Below are 12,404 nucleotides of genomic sequence, written 5' to 3'. Positions count from 1 at the left end.
GTGTGGGATTCCCAACACATTTTCATTTTTCTCTGCTCCATCTTAAACAAACGTTTAACCTGAAGGTTGTTCAGGCTAAGACTCACAGTTCCCTCCTCCTGCTAAAATCACTTTGGAGGTAGAAGTCGGCAGAAGTGTTCAGAGTTATCTTTAAATGGGCCCTAGACAGCTGGAGCTTATCCTGGGGGAAGGAAACTGTGAGGAAGAAGGGTTTGGAAACTCCATCCAATGAAGCATGGTGGACCACAGGGGAATTAGCCTGGAGAAGAAAAAACAGAGAAAAGTTGAGAGCTGAAGAAGTGCCAGGGGAAAACGGATGAGTTTTCTGAGGGTCCCAGGAGAGAGCCCTGGGAGAAACAGGCGTTCACCAAGTGCCAGCAAAGTGCCTAGTTGAAAAATGGGCCACGTGCAGGGGCCGCCCTCGTGGATGTGAGGACATCTGCAGTGTGGTCCAGCTGCACCAGCCAGACACAGCCTCCCCTCCTGGTCTCTGACCCCAGAGCCAGTCTGCACAAGACAGATGAAACTTCACTTCAATAGTGTGGCTTTTTTTTTTTTAATCGAGGCTTAATTTAAAAAGTGACAAAATGTACAATGTACTCTTCACTGAGTATGGTAAATGAAACCTGGGTATCTACTGGCTAGTTAGGACACAGAACATTTCCATTACCCGCAAAGTTTCCCCTGTGCCCCCTTATTAACCTCCTGAGACTACAAGAAATGTGCTAATCTTATCCTTCCAGTAGAACATAGGGTCTCTATGATATAATAAGAACTTTATAATAAATGGCAGGCTGGTATCATGGAATAATGATTATACTGGGAGGGAACATGTCTCCCCATGGCCTGCCAATCACTATTTTGATTTCTAGCACCCTCAGTTCATTTGTCTGCTGGAGAACTACATTTAAGTAGATTATACAACAGTATTCTAGGTGTCTTCCTTCTCTACCTTTTGAGATTCATCCTTATACTTTGCTTTGTTTTCTTTGCTGAGTAGGATTCCCTAGTGAGGATCTAACAAACTGGTTTATCTTTTCTGCTGAGAGAGATACTTAGGTTGTTTCTTATGAAAGCCTATTATGAATGTAGTGCTATTAATGGGTTTATAGAATTTTTTCATTTCTGGGTCACAGGATTGGGATATAATCCAAATGCCATTTTAAACACCATTGCAAAATAAGGAAAGCCCACAGGTCATGATTGGTGTGGTCTCCAGTCAAGACAGGAAGGATTTTCTGGGACATGACATTTTCTAGCTGTTGTCCCCATCCTTCCTAAAATTCACAAGTTGCCTCTCCATTCCTCTCGCTGGTGGGCTAGAGGCAGATACTGGGACCAATCTAGGTGGCCTGGGAATTTTCATGAGCAAGAACATCTACTGCAGCAGAATGGGTGTTGGCATCATTTGTGTCGGCTCAAAATATCTGGATGTCCATCAACTGAGCTCCTACTAGGTGCTGGACCTGGGTGGGGAATGTGGCTAGGACTGTGGAAAGAGAGATGAATTTGATAAGGTCTCTGTCTTTAAAGAGCTTGCAAGTCTAGAAGGAGAAATAAATAAGAATGAAACCCTAAGTGGACATCCAGCAAACACTTAAAAGTGTGCTGGTGCTGGTGTTCTGGGGACATGGCCAGACCAAGCAGAGCAAACCCCTCTGAGCAATGGGAGAAAAACCTTCCACCCTGGGAGAATGGTCCCATTCAAGAAAGAGGACATCAGATGGAGGGAAAGTTGGATTTGGACTTGGAACAGGTATTTGAGAGCCTAGGTCAGTTTAGCCACCTAGAAACAGGAAGCCAGGTAGCCCCATATGGGTTTATCACCTCACTTCAGGTGGCCCTGAGAGTCACATTGGCATTAAGGGTTAGAAAGTCACACAAACCCATCAAAACACAGAATATTGGTCTTGGGAGGCCCTTTCCACACCATTCCAGGAACAGATGAGGAAACTGAGGTCCAAGGTAAGAGAAGATACTTTCCCAATGACACAGGGGGAAAAAAAAACATTTTCCCTCCCAATACAATCATTATTCTATTACACCAGCCTGCTATTTATCATAAAGTTCTTATCATATAATAGAGAACCTCCACTGAAAGAATAAGACGAACACATTTCCTGTAGCTTCATCAGGTTAATCAGATTTTGCCTGTGAAATCACACTTTGCCTATAAACAGCTGTTACACTCAGAGAGACATATTTTCATCCAGAAGTTATCCAAACGGTGTGATAAAAACAGTAGGACCATGTTATGATAGGGCCTGTGTGATTTGGGCTCATTCATCCTTATACAAGTTATTTTATTTTTCTAATTGTTAGGCTTTTGGTTTATTTCCTGGTCATTTTTCTATACACAGGCTTGACAACTGTATAATCACAGAATACTATATAAACAATTTTTATATTCTGCTTTTTTCTCTATTATAGAGTAAAACTTCCTTGTTTTGGCCAAACCACTTCAATTCTTAAAAACATGGATGTATATTGCATTACTGCAAGCGGTGGGGATGGAAGGGGGGTTGTGAGTCTATTGAGTTTCCATACTGCCTTCCAAACAGTTATCACTGAATTTGTTTTGTTTAAAGAGGAAAAAAATGTATTTCAGCTTATGAGAATTTGGCAGGAATTCTTTTAAAATTAATTTGCAAACCAGAAGGAACAAAGATAGCAATTTATGATTCCTTATAGTATTTTAGTGGTAATAAAATTTATAAAGTACTTGAAACGTGCACAACATCTTAAACTTTTTGAAACACTTTTTTATGCATCGTTTTTAAGGGAACCTCTGTTGAGCAGCAAGACAGGTGCTATCTCTCTTTTACAGACTGAGAAAATAGAGGTCTGGGGGTGAGTGACTTGTCAAGATCATATAGCAAGTCAGGCTACACTGGCTTTCTCCACAACACTCTTTGCCCACCGAGCAATACAGCACCACTCAACAGCCCAGCTGGCACCCAAACACAATGCAGAGCAGCCCAGCACTGCTAACAGAGTAGTTTTTGAGTTAATGGTGAGATCTACGACCACAGATTTTTTTCTTAACACACAGTCTTCGTTTCTATAGGTCTTCTGCCAGAAACCTGGCTGCCTACCTAATAATTCACAATGCCCGGTGCAAAATAAAATGGCTGGCATCCTTGTTCAAAAACCAAGGGAAATGTGCCAGTAAAGGTCCTGAAATGTAAAGCTTTTTCCTTTTCTCTGGTGGTTTTTCTCACAACTTATAATGGTAGGTTTTTAAATTTTATAATTAATGTCATTCTAAGTAAAGAAAAATGGAAAATTTTAAACTGTTAGAATAAGTTTTAATCTATTCATCTTTATTCTTTAATTGAGTTATAAAACAACTTAATTTATAAATCAAATATTATTTATAAAATAATTTTGTGGCTCTGGGGATTGAACCCAGGGGGCTCTACCACTGAGCCATATCCCCAGCCCTTTTCATTTTTCATTTTGAGACAGGGTCTCAGTGGTTATCAAGGCTGGATTTGAACTTGCAATTCTCCTGAATAGCTGAGATCGAAGATATTGCAGTTTATCTTTAAATTGTACAGTGCCAGTCTTAAATACAAATCCAAAGGCGTTGAACTCCTAGATAGAATCATGGAAGTCACAGGAGTTTTATTTTGCAGCCCTTACATGCACGTATTTTGTTGTTGTTGTTGTTGTTGTTGTTTACCAGAACAGTGGCAGTCACAAAACTAAGCCTGCTGAGGTTCTGCTGAGGTTCTTGCTCTGGGAAATGCACACACAGGCTCCAGCCCTCTCTGCTGATGAGGTTAACCCGAAGGACGAGGAGGTATGTATGGTAGGAGAACTATCTCCTTCTGTTGTTATTTTAGCATAGACAGTTGGCTGATACAGAGAAGGAAGATGAGTAAGAAAAGATATGGTAGGGTCCTTTGGTCATTCATGTTTCTTAGAATGTCATTGTCTTTGATCCAATCGTTCCATGTGGTTCGAATGGAAAACCTAGTCTCTGAGTACCATCAGCACCCCCACCCCCACCCCCTTCACTCACTCAGCTGTGGCCATGACACACCTTCCTTGGGTCTCACAGAACTCCTGGACCCCCTGGATTTCTGCACCCCTGGGACATGGAGATTGTTGTGTGGACAGGGTAACAAGGAACTGCCATTGCATAAACCATTTGTTCTACTGTCTCATCTGATCTTACTTTCCAAGCAGAGGCTTCAGCTTCAACATGAAATTACCAAAATGTGAAGATGGCAACAGCAGAGTGTCAAACCAAGCACAGCGTCCTCCTGAGCACGGAATCCTATGCTGCCGGTCGCATGCCAAGGTCAGCTTTGACTATGACTAGTTCAAAGGCTTTGAGGGTGTGGACATGTCTCTGAGGGCTGAACTGTAGGTGAACTTCTAAGTGAGATCCAAGGTGGACCTGCCTTGCCACACCCCTGGGCCAGATGCGCCTCAGGAAAATGTCATCCCAAACAGAAGATGGAGCTCCCAGGTCTGCCCCACCCAAGATCTACCTGGTGGGGCTGGGCAACTTGGGGATCAGGAAGGGGAGGGGCAGGTACAAATGAGCTGCCTACAGCTGGAGTAGAGTGGAAGAAGTCTCATGGAGGAAATGCTATCATGAATTCACCTAGGGATATTCTTCTTTCTCTACAAATAACATGGGTTTATTTGTTCTTTTATTTATCATTATTATTATCATTGGTACTAGGGATTAAATGCGGGTGTGGGGGGGAGCTCTACCGCTAAGCTATATCCACAGCCCTTTTTATTTGATTTCAAGACAGAATCTCACTCAACTGCCCAGGCTGGCCTCAAACTTGCAATTCTCCTGCCTCAGCCTCCTGAGTCATTGGGATTACAGGTGTGCGCCACCACGCCCAGCTCAAGATAATGTTTTAAAGAAACTCATCAGTGAAGGTATCTCTTCTGATGCATTATACAATCTAAAATCCTTGGGTCACAGCTCCAATTCTTGATGTATGACTGAATAGATTGCTTAACTGCTCTGAGCCTCCCTTCACTTACCTGCAAAATGGGAAGAACGTCTCCTAATCCCGAGGCAGGTCCTCACGAGAATTCCAGGGAGAAGGGAGGGTAAGCTATACATCACTGTCCACACGACGGCCGACACGTTGCCCTGGCATGTTGGAAGCCTATGTAGGGACACTCCATAGCTCATGCAGACGCCGTCAGGAAATTTCAGTCTGGGGCAGAGTGATTTACAAAGCCTGCTCAGAAGTGGAGTCAATTAAGGTCAGCTTTCTATGTTGCTAAACAACAGGGGATTCTGGGTTCAGTAACCTTGAAAGGCAGGCCCAACACACCCCTTGAGAGCGGGCTTTTCAGAGGGTTCAAAGGAAGGCGAAACAAAAGCCCCTCTTTGTGATGTTTTCACTCTTCCTTCATTGTCCTCTTTCACCCTCTGAGGGCCTTCCTGTAAAGAAAGGGGCTGCTAATGTGCGGAGTGGGAGTTTAAAATTGTCCAGGGCCAACAATGTTGGCACATTCTGCCGGGCCTCATTACAGAACCATCTGAAATGCTTGGGAAGTGTTTCCCACTCATTAGCATAAATAGCAGAAAAACTCTTTCACAAACAAAGCAGGTTCCATCTGCCCCCAGTATGTCCTCACCTTGACTTCAAATGGCCAGTCCCTCCCCCAGCACAATACCAGGGGCGCAGGCCTCCAAGGCCCCAAACACCCCACTTCAGAATGGCATTCAGTGAAATATCAACACGGTAACCTGCATGTTTATTCATTGGCCAGCCCCCTCCTTTTAATGGAGTCCGTGCCCATTGTGGCCACTTGATTCTTTCACAGACCTGAAAGGGACAGGCAGGGAGAGGCTTGCTCTTGGAGCTGTGGGGAGCCTTAGCAACCCACACCTTGTGAGTGGGTCGACCGGGCTAATTAGGTTTGTTCTGCCTTTTTGGTCCAAGCGGATTTTGTCAGGTATTCGGCTATGGGATTAAAGAGTCATTAATCACCCAGGCCTGACGCTGACAAGGTGGCTTTCACGATGAAGTCCCCTTCCTGGTGTGGGGAGCCAAGGCCGGATCTGTTTTGCATTACACTGCAGAAGAATGGAACATGGGCTGCTTCTTCCCGGTCCACCTCAGAGGACACCAACCAGGGGGTCCTGGCCTTAAAGAGTCTGGTGCCAGGAGCAAGACAGCTTCAACCTCCAAGGCAAACATGTTCACAGCAGCTGGGCGGAGGCGGCTGGGCTGCAGGAGGGCATCTCCCAGAACAAGATCATAGTACCAAGGAACTGGGGTGGGGGACCTTAGTCACCAGCCACCCAGCACCACTGAAGAAAGCACTGAGGCTCAGAAAGGGAAAGAGCCTCTCCCAAGGACACACAGCAAGTCACCATGGGATTCAGGATTTAAACTGGGCATGTCACCTCTCTTGCCATTATAACATCGTATGCGAATCTATACTTTTTGTTTTGTTTTGTTTGAGGTGCTGGAATAATCGAAGTTATATGCCATTTTTAGCAAGATGGCATGACAAAGAACTCAGCAACTACTAGTTCTCACTCAACACAACAGTTCTCCTAAGTAGGTATTGTTGTTTCTTCTTCTTTTTTTTAATAGACAAAGAAACCAAGATACAGAAATTTTCCATAGCTCTCTCACAGCCTAGCTCCCGTCCTGCACCTGATTGCCTTATGAAAAGATAAGAGTTCTCTAAATCCAGGTGTTCTCATGAACTTTCATTATTACTTACATAAATCATAAATTCAAAGCTTAGCTCAGGTAAACATCAGATTATCTTGATTCATTAAGTTGTTTCCCTTTCATCTCTTACACTAGTGATAAGCTTATCTCCGCTGATGTTTTTCTTGCTTTTCTTTCTTCGTTTATTCTTTCAGTAATATAGCAAACATTTATTGGGCACCTATGATTCCAAGTGCTGGGAATACCAAGATTTATGCCCCTTTTCTCATGAAGTGGTTAGAAAGGAGCTTCTCACCAATGAGGGAGTAAACCAAGAAAGAGGAAGACAGACTGTGGGAAACAGCCAGGTCTGGCAGAGAAGGGCAGTGCAGGCAATCCCTCCGATGCAGAGGGGGATCCCAGAATCCACCTGATGCAGAGGGCAGCTGCCCGCGCTGCTGCAGGGAGAACCCAGGACAGGCTTCTGCCCTCAGATGATTGTGACGGAAGACTCAGTCATCTAAGCACGTGTGGAAGGGATTTAAAACTTTGGCAGAGTTTGAACTTTAATGATTGCTTAACACAAAGAAAACTACACCAAAAGAAAAAAAAGTTCAGACAGCTACTCATTCCAGCAAAGAAAAAGTAATCACAGAGTACTGCAGAACTCCATTCAAAGTATAATTTACATTTTCATATTGTAAATAGGGAATGTTGAATACACTACATTAGCACCTTACAACATCAGGAGGCTGTGGAATGGAAGAGAAGCTTATATATCATTGGGGGTGGGGTGCCAAGGCACAGGATGAAGTATAAACTCAGCTTTCATTGTAGAAATTCAAGAGTTAATGGTTACAATGAAAAGATCAAAACACAGAAAGACATGCACACTGGAGCTCTCTCTTGCAGAACTATTTGAATCTCTTAAGTTTTATGCAGGTATAACTTCAGTAAAGGCAAAAACTATAATCAAAAAGCCACTGGCTTATTGATTTTAAAGTCAGACATTGTGTTGGTTGTCAAGGGGTCCCAATGTCATTGGGAAGTTGTTAGTCAAGAAATGTTTTAAGATACCTGGGAAGTACTGGCCCTTTTGCAACCATTGTCCAAGCATGGAGTGAGAGAGCAAGGAAGTTCCAGGTGAGGGAGGACCAGTGTTTTGAATGAATGTAATTGGGGAAGGAAGGAAACTATGAGGAGCTGGAGCCAAGAACATTGATGTTTGGAAACAGGATGAGGTGGCACAATGTTGGAGAGACTGTCTTCTGGTTCCGTCTAGTGAAAGGGACAGGACTCAAAAGTCAGCCTAAGCTAGACCCAATTTGAAGCCCAACTCTGTACTTACAGATCACATGATTCCAGACAACCAATTTAACCTTCAGAGCCTCCCTTTCCATATTTATTAAAGAGAAAATAATACCCTCCACCCAGGATTGTTTTTATGGTTGGTTCAGTCACATTTAAAGTCACCCCTACTAAATGCTTAATAGGTATCAAATAAAAGCTAGTCCTCAAACACTCTCAGCAAAGCCCACAAGGTCAATACTATTGTTTCTTGAAAGTATAAAAGAGATGGGGACTAGATCTTTGATAAATAAAGTGCTTGCTCCAGATTTACAAGGCCCTGGGTCCAATCCTCAGCACTGTGGAAAATAAATAAATAAATATAATATTCATCCCATGTTCCCTCCCATTATAGATCAGCATCCACTTATCAGAGAAGATATTTCCTCCTCCCTTCTTCCCTTGTTGTCCCACCCCATCTCCCTGGCTCATCTGCAGCAGAAGCCTTGCCATCTCCCAACGGCTTCTCCTGGCCTGTCATCGGCGTGTGTACACAGCCCACATTAGAGTTTATCCCAAAGACTTGAGGCTATTTTTGAAGAAGACTTAATGTTTCCATAACAAATAAAAATTGATTTAAACTTAGGAAAAATATAATCAGAGGCTGGCCTCTCAGACTTACAGGGGGTGGAAATGGGATCCCCAGAGGGAAAGTTTTAAAAATCAATGTAAATGACATTTACTTGTACTTTGGAGAGGAAGCACAGGTGGGGGGCAGGAGGCAGTGGAAGGTTGGGGGAAAATCTGTCTGAACAAGAGAGGTATAATTCAGAAGCTGCCACACAGTAAGTAGGAACCTCCAAGGGGGATTGATCATTTTCTACAGATCTGACAAGAAGGTTGATGGAGAGAAATCGTGACCAGACTTGTACCTGTCCTCGGGGAACATGAGACTCACTGCCAGCCTGGCTGAGCCCTGGTCACAGTCTGTGCAAGGAGCATCCAGAGATGCTACACAAATCCTTCATTTATAATCACTGAGCTGGGGAGAATAATTAGTAGTGCATAGTTCTTTTTTGTTTGTTTGATTTTGTTTGTTTGTGGTGCTGGGGATTGAAGCCAGGGCCTCGTGCATACTAGGTAGGCAAGTACTCTACCACTGAGCCTAAACCCCAGCCCAATAATTAGTCTTTATAACCATAGCTAAAACCATGTATTAGTAAAACTGTAGCTGATATTTATAGAGCTCGGCATGTGCCGGACATTGTGCTAATTATTGGCATGCAATCCCTATTTAATTCTCATAACGATTCCACAAAGGAGTCTCCACTATAATGTTCCTTAATTTATGGATGAGAAAAATGAGGCTTAAAAAAGTGGCAACTTGCCCAAATAAAACCAGGACTTAGACAAATGCTGTTTTGCCCTGATTCTCGAGCCCCACCTTTACTGCAGGATTGTTTTAAAAAATATTGATTTGTGTGAATTTTTTTTCCCTGAGTGTTCACAAACCTTCCAAGCATGCAGATGGTTCTGCCTCAGGGGTTTCTGAAGGACAGTAAGCAAAATACTGCCTGAAAAGTCAAGTCTCTTGCTGCATTTTTGTAAAATGTAAAAATGTGGTGATGATACCAGGTAACCCAGGAAGATTCTTGGGTTTTTTTTTGTGTGTGTCTGTGTGTATGATGCTGGGGGTTGAACCCAGGGCCTTGTGCATGCAAGGCAAGCCCTCTACCAATCGAGCTATACCCCATCCCCTTGTGTAGCTCTTTGACCTCTGTCTTCTATGTTAAGAGTTTCATGAGGAGAGGGACAATACCTTGTCCTAACCTAGGAAGCAGCACAGATTTGGGTACTCAGTAGATGTTCAAGGGATACCTACTGAATGCTTGAGTGAACCACTGAGTGAACTTGGAACAATCATCGTTAGTCAAAACCTCAGGGGTCACACAGCCCAACATCTTGAGAAGCTAAGAACTCCACACAATCTTCTTCTTCTTCTTTTTTTAGTTTTAGTTGGACACAATATCTTTATTTTATTTATCTATTTTTATGTGGTGCTGAGGATCGAACCCAGGACCTCGCACGTGCTAGTCGAGCACTCTACTACTGAGCCACAACCCCAGCCCCTCCACACAATCTCTGAGTGACTTTCTTTCCCTTGACCTAGGTATCTTCAGTCTCCAAATTTATCCTAATGGATCAAGATCAAATCCTGAGCCATCTGCTTATAAACCACCATTGTCCTCCCCTGTCCTTAAGCTCACTGCAGTATTAGGCCTCTTCTATGGGTATTGCAATGCCCTCTGTCTCACAGAACCTCAGTCCTTCCAAGGCCCAAGAGGACATTATTGCTTTCTTTCTTCTTCCAAAGAGTTTTGTATTTTAATATGAGATTAAAAGGTCTTAAGATTTGTTCTTGGTCAACAGACGTTTGCTGAGTACTCACTCATAACTATGGACACTGTTCTAGAGGGTTCTACAGCAGTGAGCCATACATCTTCTGCTGCAGAAGACAGATAATAAAGTAAAGCCAATAAATAAAATAATTCAAAGAGCTATGAAGAAAATAAAACATGGTAAGGATGTTAAGAGACTGGAGGTGTGGGCTATTTTTGATCAGAAGTTAAAGAAGACTTCTTTGAGAAGGCCACATTTAAACTGAGACCAAAGAAGAAAAGACCAGTCTGCAGAGCACACAGAGATAGAAGTCCAAGCAGAGGACGTTACTGTCATGAAGGTCCTTAGGACCTGGCCTGTCTGCTAACCTATGACCAACGAAGCTTGTCAGGAGTCTGTGTTGTGGGGCAGATCATGGAGGGTCTTGAAGACCATGAAGGAAGACTGAATTTCATTCTGTAGGTACCAAGAGGCCATTGAGGAGTCTTAAGTAGAGGAGGGAATACATCCTCATTTCTTAAAGACCACTATGGCTGCCAAATAGAGGGTGGCCTCTAAGCAAGAGGAACAGTGACAGGGAGACTAATGAATTGTAGTGGCCCAGCCAAGAGAAGAAATGTTCAAAGAGGAGACCAAGGGCAGTGCAGCTGTGAGAAGTGACCAAACCTGGGATATACTTTAGAGATAGAATTACCAAGAATTGTTGGCAGATTGGATGTGGGCTGTGAGGAGAAGAGATGGTTCAAGAGATACTCCTTTATTGTGGCGTGAGCGTAGGTGAATGGTGGTGTGTTTACTAATATGGAGAAGATTGGGAAAGAAGAACTTTGGGGGATGGGTAACCAAGAGTTGCTTTGGGAGACATGAAGTTTAAGAGGTCTACAAAACAGTCCAGTGGAGATGCCAAGTAATCAGGCAACTAAAAGAATATAAAATAAGGGAGGAATCTCTGCATACTAACAGGAAGACTCGGGCCACAGCAGGAAGTGGAGATGGGGAAAGAGAGGCCTCCTAGTTATTTTCAAGTCTCATTATCTAGCCACTGGACTGGTGACACTCTCTAATGGTTTTAGCATAGGAACCTCTGACACATGGTATTCCAAGGAAAAGACCTTGGTCTCATCTCTCAGCTGCAGGGAGGTGTGGCTAATTTCACAGCAGATGGCTAATGAATTAACTAGTATTCCTGAACTGAGAAAGGATTCCATGCTTACATCAATGCATCAGAGAACAATTGCAATATAGACTGCTATAGTTTGGATCTAGAATCTGGCCTCAAAGGAAAGGCCACCAGTTTGGTGAGAGGGTTCCAAAGGCCTTCCTCTAAGGCCTTTGTTTTAAAGTCTTAGTTCCTAACCCATGGTGCTATTAGAAGGTGGTGAAAACTTTTAAAGGTGGAGCCCATTGGTAAATCTTAATATTACTGGGGACATGACCTTGAAGGAGACAGTGGGACCCTGGCCCTTCCTCATCCTCTCTTTCATGTCCTGGCTAAGAGTCGAGTGATTTTACTCTATTATGTGCTTCCGCTGTGATGTGCTACCCCACCACAGCCCAAAGCAACAGGACCAGTTGATTATGAACTGGAACATCTGAAATTGCTAACCAAAATAAACCTTTTCTTTTTATAAATTGATTGTCTCAGTATTTGTTACAGTAATGGAAAGCTGACTGACCTGTGAACTTTTTCCTTAATTATCAAAACAATGTGATCTCTCTTAATCTTACTATTTATAAGTCCATCCTCCTACCTGGGACCACGAGGGTCTCATCTAGGAAGTGCAGTGGGCACAGTTATTGTCCATGTGCAAGGTTGTCTTCTCCTCACCCCCACCTCCTTGCTTGCTGGTGAAGCCCACTTCCCACTTCAGAGAAGGGAAATGCCTGACACCCTCTTGCCAACCTTCCTTGACATTAGAGCAGGAAAGTAGAACCCAGTCTTGGCCAAGGGGCCTGTCCTTAGAAAAAATCTGCTGCGCAACCTTTCTCTTATTAAAGATCCTGCTCCGGCTTCCTACTGTATATCATTGGTCAGCATGGGCCCCTGGGATGGTAGCACCACTT

General features: G+C 43.4%; 1 long non-coding RNA gene across 2 annotated transcripts in view; it reads right to left on the bottom strand.

Annotated features, from left to right (window-relative positions):
• The window catches only part of LOC124101694 (uncharacterized), a 122,242-nt gene that overhangs the window by 14,830 nt on the left and 95,008 nt on the right, over positions 1 to 12,404 (bottom strand). Inside the window, exon 1 of one of the 2 annotated variants that reach the window (XR_009228072.1) lies at positions 5,017 to 5,951. The exons of the other annotated variant lie outside the window; for it this stretch is intronic. This is a non-coding gene — a long non-coding RNA (uncharacterized LOC124101694). Of the gene's footprint in view, positions 1 to 5,016; positions 5,952 to 12,404 lie in introns of those variants that run through there. 2 annotated transcript variants of the gene reach the window in all.

The sequence above is a fragment of the Marmota monax genome, unplaced genomic scaffold, assembly GCF_021218885.2.
Source record: "Marmota monax isolate L192 unplaced genomic scaffold, Marmota_monax_Labrador192_F-V1.1 WCK01_AAM20220418_F8-fsc00052, whole genome shotgun sequence".
In the NCBI taxonomy this organism is placed as follows: Eukaryota; Metazoa; Chordata; class Mammalia; order Rodentia; family Sciuridae; genus Marmota; species Marmota monax.
This window is presented reverse-complemented; position numbering and strand designations above follow the sequence as displayed.